The sequence below is a fragment of the Lupinus angustifolius genome, chromosome LG04 (assembly GCF_001865875.1).
Source record: "Lupinus angustifolius cultivar Tanjil chromosome LG04, LupAngTanjil_v1.0, whole genome shotgun sequence".
NCBI lineage: Eukaryota > Viridiplantae > Streptophyta > Magnoliopsida > Fabales > Fabaceae > Lupinus > Lupinus angustifolius.
In genome coordinates, this window is record NC_032012.1 from 21,491,465 (window position 1) to 21,500,073 (window position 8,609).

Sequence of the window (8,609 nt, forward strand, 5' to 3'; positions counted from 1 at the left end):
ACTTTAGAATGAAACCCGATAGATTGCGGAATCCTTCTTGGTACAATTCCTTCCCTATAGTTTCGATCTTCCTTTCTTTTAAATCTAGGGCTGTTGATTTTGATTTTGTAATTCCCAATCCACACTTGCTCTAGTGCCTTTAGGAGTTTGTCATCCTTATCTAATTGTTTGAATCTTACAAAACCAAATCGATTCCCTCTCTTGTCTCTTTTTCTGGGGATCATCACATCTCCCACACTTCCCCATTTTGAAAACACAGCCCACATCTCTGAAATTCCATGACTATCTGGGATATTTGTGAAGAAAAAAGTGGTACAATTTGATTGGAGAGCCTTGAAGAAACCCTTAGGATTGTAACGATTCCCGTCACCTCTGTGATCAATTCGTGAGGAATTGAAAATTTGGTGATCTCCTCTCACTCCACCACCTGCCTCACCCACTCTCATGATTTTCTTGCATATGATGGTTATATAAGAGATTTTTCATTATGAATTATTTCCATGAATTGAGATGTGCGTATGTAAAAAATTATGTACTACTAAAACACTTTAATAATTATGTAATATATTAAATTAATTTAGGTGCTCATCAATAAATTATAGGTGATGATCTACAAATTAAGCTAAATAAGTTTGTTGTTTAATATTTAATCTAGTCACAAAATATACACCAACATGCATGAATTTCTAAAGGTTACGTGCATATGAAGTTATCTTGATATGTTATTCATTCTTGATATACTTTTTCACCTTTGTAGATGGCAACTGAGTGGAATCTAGATGTGGGCTTTCTTGTTGTAATGGTATGAGTGTACTCATTTTAACTACCTAGAGATGATAATATATATAAATATTAGTTTTATTAAACTTCGATTTCAAATTGAACAAAATCACTAGCATGAGATTTTCCTTTCACATGATCTGATGTAGTCGGCTAATTAAGAGAAAAAATCATTAATTAATATTCGAGACATATATCTAGCAAGGAACATGTTATATAAAGGTCCAAATATTATATATACATATATATGGAAATGATCATATTATGTTAATATGACTCTGAAATGGAAATTAATGATTTACATCCCAGTTTTGGTCATATGTTTTGCAAATGTTTAATGTCAATTGTACTACAATGCATTAAGTTAAATACAGAGATAATACATCTCCCAATAGAATCTGGTTGAATATAGATTTTATGAGTTGTGGATCTTCCTCCTCTTTTGACAGAGGACATGTTGGAAGATGATTGCACTTTCACGCTAGTGTCTCAAGAGGAATGACTTTGGATCATCCTCATCCTCATATAAAGACATATATCCTAGGAAACAAATGTTCCAATGCCATTTTTATGAATAACTTTGATGTCCAATTTGTATCTATGAAGTAAGGAAACAATATGTATTAAATACAAGTTTATAATAGATATAGTTGAAGAAGTGCTAAAGAGTTTCAATAAGAGCTATATTATTAAATAATTGTGACCACTTTTCGTTGTAGTTTTCATATTTATAGGTGAAAGGACCATCTTTTAAGTTAGCTTCTTTAGTGCACTTCCTACTCTCTTCATAATACCAACCATGTTTCTCACTGATAAACATGGTTGTTGGTTCTTAAAGATATATGAGAGGTTATTTTGGAAGATAATAGTTAGTTAGAAAGTGAGGAATTAACAAATTAAGTTTATGTTAGTTACTTGCTTTACAAGCTTTCTTTTCATTGTTTTCTCTTGTATAAATAAGCCATATTGGCTCACTTCTTATTCAATCAATTCAATTCATTCAATGAGAATATTATCAATCTTTGTTTCTCATTCTTCTTTCTTTAAGCTTTCTTTTATACACTTCTTGATTCATCAAGAAACTTTCTTTTCATAGCTCTTATCACATTTTCAACAAGGTATCAGAGCATAATTATATTTTGATAGCTTCCGCTTATGGTTCCATGAAGGATTTCATGGAAAACTTCAACAATCAAGAACATGGTGTTGCTTTCTTTTTCATCTCAATTACCTTCATTAGTGTTATCTTGCTTCTAATAGTTGACAATGCTGCATGTGGCAAGACTATCTTGATTTCTTTGATTGCTCCAGCGTTGTTCTTCAACATCCAATGTTTCTTTTCAACATATGGCCATAAATTCTTCGTTATCAACTTCTTCATCGACCTTCAAATTCAGATCAAAAGAGTTTGTTTTTGGTCAAGAATTCTTTTCAAGTGCATAAACTAGCTTCTTGATATCCTCAAGCTCTTCAAGAATGATGTACCATGACCAATTTATCCTATACAAGATTACATCCTTTTCTTATTCTTCAACTTTTACCCCTCTTTTCTTTTTCTTATTCATCATTGAAGCATCTCATTAGGATCAACATTCTGATTCATTCTCTCTCTTTCATCATCAACGGTTAGTTCGCTTCTGTCCATGATGGTTAAGCTCTTGTCATGGATGATTAAGCATTGGATGAGTAGCTTCTTTCCATAGTGGTTAAGCAAAGATATAGTTTCTGCTATGGATGGTTAAGAGTTTGATGATATAGCTTCTGTCATGGATGGTTAAGCGTTGTTATTACTTTAAATCAATTGCAAGTTGGAGAGTAAAATTTTTCACTCACCAGTTTGAGGGGGATATTAAAGATATATGATATGTTATTTTGGAAGATGATAGTTGGCTAGAAAGTGAGGAATTAGCAAGTTAGGTTTATGTTAGTTACTTGTTTTACAAGCTTTCTTTTCATTCTTTTCTCTTGTATAAATAAGTCATATTGACTCACTTCTTGTTCAATCAATTCAATTCATCAATGAGAATATTATCAATCTTTGTTTCTCATTCTTCTTTCTTTAAGCTTCTTTAAGCTTTCTTTTATACACTTCTTGATTCACCAAGAAGCTTTCTTTTCATGACTCTTACCATATTTTAACAGGGCCCACAATAACGCAAGTTAATTATGTGAAGAAGATCTTTGCTCCTGACCTTGGCAATGTTTTGATGAAGACACCAACATCACCAAAAAGAAGAAAAAGAAGAATACTTATGAAGACAAGGAAGTAATGCTCAAAATATTTTAAAAGGAATTGAAACACTTCAAGTTTTAAATGAAAACATTTTAAAAAATACTGTGTAACAGGTTACTGTCTTTGAGTAACAGATTACCAGTGTTATTAAAGTTGAGTAACCGATTACTCAAAGTGAGTAACCGATTACTCTAATTCAAAATTAATTAAACAGTGGACAGAACACTTGAGTAATCGATTACTCAATGCTGTAATCGGTTACTGAGAGCTATTACATTAGTTTTTCAGATTTGAAACTCAAGAGTTTTCATCCCAAACAAATTGTCTTCATTCCAAACAATTTTTACTCTTTCATAAAGGCACAATGAGTGATTGGAAAGCCTATTTAAAGGCATTAGAACTCACAATGAAAATAACTCTTTTAACAACTCTTTCACACTTTTCTCACAACTTTCATACACTTTCTGAAATGATTTTCTGCACTTCTAAAGCAACTTGCACTCAAACTTTCAAAGTCATTTTTAGAGTTGCTTGAAGTAAAGTGTTTCAAAGTTTTATAAACTTAAAGAACATTATTACTAAGTATACAAAGATAGTTGATTGAATTGCAAATGTTATAATATTTCATACTCGTAAAGGCAATCCAAAGCCATCACTTGGGTGGGTAAGGTACTTAGAGATCTCGGGGTGAGACTTTGTAATTACTACTCATAATATTTAGTGGAAAATTTCTTGTGTTGCAAGAGTACTAGACGTAGCCTTCGGTGGACAAGAATGTGAACCAGTATAAAATACTTGTGTACTCTCCTTTCCCTTTCCTCTTTAATTTATTATTGTTTATTTTCTGCAATATTATCCGCTGCACATTAACTCTTACATTTTGCAGAAAAAGTTACTACAATTTTAAGTCAAATAATTCACCCATCCTCTTAGTTGCAATCTCATTCTTACACATTATTGTAAAAATGAATTAAGATAAATAAATATATGTTTTATAAAACAGTAAAAAATATAAGTTATATATAAATAAATACCTCAGATGAGGTTAGAACATTAATTTTTTACAAACTCTTTATTTCAGTCTTATACAAAAATTTATTTTGCTCATATAATTGAGAGTATTAGGACACTTAAGTTAGACCCCAACTTAATGTCTCAATTTTGAATTGTCTGAAGAAAAAGTAGCATCAAGGTTAGTATACTCCATAGAAGTGTGAAATTTATAAATATTTCCTCTAAATAAATAGTACTTGGTTTTGAACTTCTCTATGTTTGATATTTCCTGGTTTATCAACAATTTTGAACCACACCATGAATTAGAAAGAGAAAATGAGTATTTTCCTAACACACATAGTACAAAAGATAAAATAGTTATCCATATATGCAACATAAATAGAGTATATTGTTGGAGAATATCTCCATCCGAAATCCATAAATTAAACGCGGAAGTCCTTATGACCATGACTTTGTTTCCATAACCTAATGTTTATGCCCATACATAAACCCAAATGGAACAACCATGGTCCAGACCGAAGAAACCCCAAATGAGTTCATGGTGAAGATGAAGAACATACCTTGTTGAGCCATTTCCGGAATCTCGAAGGTATGAGGGTGCGATGATCTTCCAGATGTTAGAGCCTGAATGGTTTTCCTTAGTTTCTCTAGAGGGGAATGAGAAAACTACCTTAGTTCTTGAGAGTGTGTTGTCTATTTTTTATTTATTTTAGAGGAGCCTTGTGGTTGCCTTATGTTTTTTATGCCTAATGAATGAGTTGATAGTGTTATATCCCTTTTGGATAACACTATCCTCATCATACCTTATTCTCATCAACTTTACACCTGAAAACCTGTTGCTCTACAAATGAGAACCATAACCCATAAAAGTAACTCCGTAGTGGTTACTACTTTAGTTGCAATAATTCTGATTCAGTCCCTTCATCAAATCAGAAATTGCCTGAAGGTATCTACACTTATTATTATTTCATGACACATATGCCCTTAGCCACCAAATCAATAACTGAAGATCATTTTATATTTTGACTAATTACATATATTTGTGACCCATAAATTGTCAGAAATTCCAACAATCTCCCACTGGTCACACATATGATTCTCCGTACGTATTATCCTTATTGCGCACTTAATTGGCATTATGACTTAGGCATATCCAAATTATCCCGTCCATTAGTCCTGTCTCCATATCGAACCACAGTGAACTTCGCCATATCAATCATGGCTAATTCAACAATGATCACCAATATTGACACAACTAAATGACATAGACACATCATAAAATGTGTAGCATGAAAATTACATGAATATGATCTGTACATGTCAATTTTCAACTGGTCCTACTCAACTTTAGTGAGATCCTTAACATAAAACCTTAATGTACAAAGTATAATAACAGAATACCAAACTGAATGATTAATCAACTGAAATTTAAATACAAAGTATTCATACAAAATACTGAAATTACATAGAACATGATAAAAGTTGTGCACAATCTAACTCCCACTAAACCAAAAAAATCCTCACATAGCAAAACACCCATGTGAGCAGTATGCTCATGAAGACCTTGGGTGTGATGACTTTTGTAAGAGGATCCGCAATCATGGAGTTAGTGCCTAAGTGTTCTATGGAAATCTGTCCACTTTGTACCTTCTCCTTAACAACTAGGAACTTAATGTCGATGTGTTTCGACTTTGCCGAAATCCTATTGTTGTTGGAGAACAACATGGCTGATTTATTGTCACATTATAACTTTAGTGGTCTTTTAATTCTTTCCACAATTCGCAACTCAGTGACAAAATTTCTCAGCCATGTTGACTGAAGTGATTCCTCATAATATGCTATATATTCTGCTGCCATGGGGGATGAAGCTACAAGGTTTTGCTTGGTAGAACGCCAAGAAACCGTACCACCAGCTAACAGATAAACATAGCCCGAAGTAGATCGTTTACTATCTTGGCATCCTGCAAAATCAGAGTTAGAATACCCAATGATCTCTAATTGGTCCGATCTCCTATATGTGAGCATATAGTCTTTTGTTCCCTTTAAGTACCTCATGACCCTTTTGGCTACTTTCCAATGCTGCTTTCCAATGGTCCATTCCTGGATTACTCATATATCTGCCTAAAACCCCAACTATGAACGCTATATCCGGACGCGTACATACTTGAGCATACATAAGACTCCCTACAGCTGATGCATAAGGGATCTTTTGCATTTCCTGAATTTCCAGATTTCCTTTAGGGCACTGATTGAGACTAAATTTGTCTCCCTTAGCAACTGGAGTATCCATTACTTTACAGTCCTGCATGCCATACCTTTTGAGCACCTTTTCTATATAGCTCTTTTGTGATAATCCAAGAATACCTCGAGATCTATCTCAATGTATCTGAATTCCTAATACAAACGAAGCTTCACCATGATCCTTCATTTCAAAATTACTGGATAGAAATGTCTTGGTTTCTAACAAGGTACCCACATCATTAGTGGCAAGCAGTATGTCATCCACATACAAGAGCAAGAAAATATACTTGCTCCCACTGAACTTGTGATACACACAATCTTCAACTGAATTCATCTCAAAACCAAAAGAGAGAATCACCTCATGAAATTTGTGGTACCACTGGCGAGACGCTTGTTTTAGCCCATAGATGGATTTTGTCAATTTGCAAACCATATTCTTTCGGTCTACCATTACAAAGTGTTCTGGTTGCACCATATAAATCTTTTCATTAATGTTTCCATTTAGAAAAGTTTTTTTGACATCCATATGATGAAACTCCAAATCATAATGTGCTACAAGAGCCATGATTGTCCTAAGAGAGTCTTTCGATGAAACCGGAGAGAAAGTCTCTTTATAGTCAATCCCTTCCTTCTGAGTAAAACCCTTAGCTACAAGACGTGCCTTATACCTCTCCACATTACCATTAGAATCCCGCTTGGTCTTAAAAATCCATTTGCAACCAATGGGTTTCTTACCTTCTAGTAATGGGACAAGTTCCCCAACTTTATTGTCTTGCATGGATTTATACTCCTCTTTCATTGCTTCAATCCACTTTTCCGAATTGGAACTTTGGATGGCTTCACGATCGTTTAATGGATCATTATCCATTAAACCATCACCCTCATGTTCCAGGAGAAAGCAAATTTAGTCATCTGGAATTGCATTTCTCCTTTCTCTAGTGAATCTACGCAAAGCTATAGGCTCTTGCACCTCTTGTCCATGTTCTTGAGGGTTTTGAGTTTGTCCTTCATGAATTACTAACTCACCTTGAGCAGGGAAGGTTTCATCAACTATGTCTTGAGGAGGTTCCAAATTTGCTTCTTTGTCCTAAGGAGGTTCCAAATTTGCTCCATCAAAAGCAACCATATGAATCGCATCTGGAATAGATACGGATTCTTCCTCTAAGACAAAGTTTCTAACCTTATCTTCCCCCTCAAACTCAATATCCTCAAAGAACGTGGCTTGTACCCGTCTCAAATATGGATTTCATACTTGGGTCAAAAAATTTATAGCCCCTTGATTTTTTAGAGTAACCAATAAAGTAACTGCTCACTGTACGGACGTCCAATTTATTTTCATGAGGCCTATAAGGCCTTGCCTCAGCTGGACATCCCCACACATGCAACTGCTTTAGACTTGGCTTTCGCCCAGTCTAATGCTCATAAGGTGTTTTGGCAGTTGCCTTAGTTGGCACCCTATTAAGAATATAAGCTGCAGTCTTAAGTGCCTCTCCCTAGAGTGACTCTGGTAAGGTAGAGTGACAAATCATACTCCTTACCATGTCCTTAAGAGTCCGGTTTCGTCTTTCAGACACATCATTCATGCTAGGTGATCCTGGCATGGTGTACTTTGGGACTATACCACATTCCTCTAGGTATTTGGCAAAAGGCTCTAGACGTTGTTCACCCGAACCGTCATATCTACCATAGTATTCACCACCACAGTCAGATATGACACACTTAATACTTTTGCTGAGTTGATTTTCAACTTCAGCCTCAAAAGTTTTGAACACGTCCACCGATTGGGACTTTTCATGAATAAGAAAAATGTATGCATAACGAGAATAATCGTCTATGACTGATATGAAGTATCGTTGACCATTCCAGGAAGCCGTAGGGATTGGCCCACATATATCCGTATGTATCAATTCTAAGACGTCCGAAACGCTATATGCACCATATTTCGATTGTTTGGTCTGTTTTCCTTTTATGCATTTAACACAAACATTAAGGTTTGTGAAGTCAATGGAATCCAAAATCCCATCTGACACAAGACGCTCAATTCTCTTTTGAGAAATGTGACCTAGGCGCTTGTGCCATAATGCACCTGAATTATTATTATCAATTTTACGCTTAGTACCAACGCTTAGTACCACGTGATTCCATATTCAGGGTTTCGCTATAATCAATTATGATATTCAACATATAAAGGTTATCATTCAACACAAGTGAACCTGTTCCAATAACATTTGAATTTAAAGGCAATTGAACCGAATTGTTTCCAAATGAACAACAATAACCAAATTTGTCCAAATATGAAACAGAAATTAAATTCCGTCTAAAAGACGGTACAACAAAAGTG